We start from the raw sequence: 2,500 nt of genomic DNA on the forward strand, positions 1-2,500 counted from the left end.
ATGAGCCATTCGCAGTTTCACAGTCTGAATTAGTTCATACTTACACATGCATGGCTTAATCTTTGAGACAAGCATATGACTACTGGCAGGATCAACCAGGTAGCATTCCTCGTCGATGCCGGCGCCGCCCGGAGGCCCTGGCTCGCCCGAGGGCAAGGAAGGGCGCGAACGAGCACGGCGATCGTGCGGGGCAGAGCGATGACGCTCGCTAGGTACGTTGGCAAAGGGGGCCGAAGGCCCCAAACCCACATGGTGTTCTGCATCCGAGGCCACGAGCACGCCCACGTGGTCCACATCGGCAACGCGGAGGCCGCGAGGCACGCGTGGGACACGAGGACGGCTTCGAGGTCCTGCCGACGCCCCGCGAGGAGCGTCGACTAGGAACGAATCAACTAGAGGGACGAGTGCCTTAGAGGCAGGTATGCAACACAGGGACCCGAATTGCGTCCAAGCGACGCTCGGAACAACGTTGATTGGGAGCACGCCGGACAGTTCGATGCGCGAGCACGGAGCCTGCCAAGCCATGCAACCCTGCCACCACTCACACGCTATCACGTACACTAGACCGCAACACCACCAAACGTACCCCACAACGACACGCCGCAAGGCCTGCCGTGCATGAGGAAGCATCGAGTGGCGCCGAGTCCGCACCGCTGGGCGTGAAGGACAACACTACTAAGCCACGTGCCTGCAAGGATGGGTCGTCGCCATGCATAGGCCCGATGGTCGCCGTGGGACTTGCTTCGCGTAGCAATGGGTGAAACGAACACCGTCCGCTTTGCGAGAGCGTGCCCAAGCTATACCAAGCTTGCATGGCTCACCAACCACACACAGGAACTACAAGGGACATCGAGGGACACTGCTGCTGCTGCCGTCGCCGTCGTCGCCGCCGCCGCCGCTGCTACCACGCAACCGCGTAGTAAGAAAGACACACACAAGCCCGATAGTCGCATGGAACTTGCTTCGCGCAGCAATGGGTGAAACTAACACCGTCCGCGTTGCGATAGCGTGACCAAGCTAAACCAAGAATGCATGCATCCCCCCACCACGCGGCTACTGAGACCATCGACCCCCCGCCACTGGGCACGGGTGGGTGTGGCCTCGAGGAAAAGTGGCACCAGAGAAAGCTTTCACAATGCGTTTGATCATCACCTTAGGCTTGCTCTGCGTGGCAATGGGTGAAACTAACACCGTCCGCCTTGCAAGAGCGCGCCGCAGCTATACCACGTACACGTGAAATGCCAACCTGGGTCCACCCCGGCGATGCATTTAGGGCCCACCTCGCGCCATGGAGCACGCGGGGTTGGGTGCCTGAGGGCTCGTCATGAGCATGCCTACCCGTGGCCAAGCTCAAGAGGGGTCGCCCCTGTGCATCGCCGAATACCTCCTCCCCCCTAAAGAGCCCTTAGGAAAAAATCCGCTCTGGCACGAGGAAACATTGATTTGTTGAGGAGGAATAATGGGTCATTTTCGGAGCAATTCTTGGAGTCTTGCCCTGATTTTTTGCACACATGCTAAGAAAAATCCAACCTTCAACTTGTCAAAATATGGAGGCCAGATTCAACATATTTTATTTTTTACGATTTTAGGAAGCCGGAAAATGGGAAAAATCATAAAAAATTCAAAAACGCTCGGAACGCCGAACCGCTTGCTGGAATCCTCCTCTAAAATCATGGAATGAATTTAGGGACACAAAAATGGAAAAAGGCACGAGCCAATTTTTCCGGAGTGCGGGACGATGCGGGGCGATGCGGCACGGCGTGCACGCGGGCATGCCACTGGGATGCCCACTGCCTGCCTGCTCGTGGGGAAATAACCTCATTTTCCAAAAAACCCTCATTTTTATGAAATCACTCCAAATATGTGGCCAAGGCATGCAGCCAAGGCCATGGCCAAGGCATGCAGCGAAGGCCAAGGCCAAGGCCAAGGCATGCATCCAAGGCGAAGGCCAAGGCAGCCCCCTATGGGCATGCTGCCAAGGCCAGGGCATGCAGCAGGCAAGGGCAAGGCAGCCCCCATGGGCAGGCAGCGAAGGCCAAGGCATGCTTGCGTGCATGCTGCCAAGGCCAAGGCACGCAGCCAAGGCCATGGCATGCTTGCGTGGGCACGCTGGCATGCCCCTGGGTGCAGGCAGGTGGGCACGCTGGCATGCCCCTGGGCGCAGGCAGCAGCAAGGCCCTAGCATGCACGCTGCCTGAGGGGCAGTGGCAGCACGGCGAGGGCGAGGCATGCCCCGTGGGTGGGATGCCAAGGCCGTGGCATGCCCTTGGGACCCCTACAAGGCCATGGCAGCACTTGGGGGGGCTACTGCTGCCAAGCCTAGATAGCCTCTTCGGACACCTCCTACTCTTCCCCCCCTAAAGAGCCCTTAGGAAAAAATCCGCTCTGGCACGAGGAAACATTGATTTGTTGAGGAGGAATAATGGGCCTTTTTTGGAGCAATTCTTGGAGTCTTGCCCTGATTTTTTGTACACATGCTAAGAAAAATCTAACCTTCAAC

The sequence above is a fragment of the Quercus robur genome (assembly GCF_932294415.1).
Source record: "Quercus robur chromosome 6 unlocalized genomic scaffold, dhQueRobu3.1 SUPER_1_unloc_9, whole genome shotgun sequence".
NCBI lineage: Eukaryota > Viridiplantae > Streptophyta > Magnoliopsida > Fagales > Fagaceae > Quercus > Quercus robur.